Raw genomic sequence first — 713 nt, forward strand, 5'->3', positions numbered from 1 at the left:
GAGGATGAGGATAGGAGGAGGATGAGGATGAGGATAGGAGGAGGATGAGGATAGGAGGAGGACGAGGATAAGGAGGAGGATGAGGATAGGAAGAGGGTGAAGATAGGATGAGGATAAGAATGAGGATGAGGATGAGGATGAGGATAAGGTTTACGATAGGATGAGGATGAGGATGAGGATGAGGATACGATGAGGACGAGGATGAGGATGAGGATAAGGAGGAGAATGAGGATAGGATGAGGACTAGGATGAGGACGAGGATGAAGACGAGAATGAGGATGAGGATAGGATGAGGACGAGAATGAGGATAGGATGAGGACGAGGATGAGGATGAGGATGAGGATGATTATTAGATTAGGACGAGAATGAGGATGAGGACGAGAATGAGGATAGGATGAGGACGAGGATGAGGATGAGGATGAGGATGATTATTAGATTAGGACGAGAATGAGGATGAGGACGAGAATGAGGATAGGATGAGGACGAGGATGAGGATGAGGATGAGGATGATTATTAGATTAGGACGAGAATGAGGATGAGGACGAGAATGAGGATTGGATGAGGATGAGGATAGGATGGGGATGAGGAAGAGGATGAGGATAGGATGAGGATAGGATGAGGACGAGGTGAGAATCAGGAGGAGGACAGGATGAGGAGGAGGATGAGGATAGGATGAGCATAAGGATAGGATGAGGATGAGAATGAGGACGAGG

The sequence above is a fragment of the Lupinus angustifolius genome, chromosome LG03, assembly GCF_001865875.1.
Source record: "Lupinus angustifolius cultivar Tanjil chromosome LG03, LupAngTanjil_v1.0, whole genome shotgun sequence".
NCBI lineage: Eukaryota > Viridiplantae > Streptophyta > Magnoliopsida > Fabales > Fabaceae > Lupinus > Lupinus angustifolius.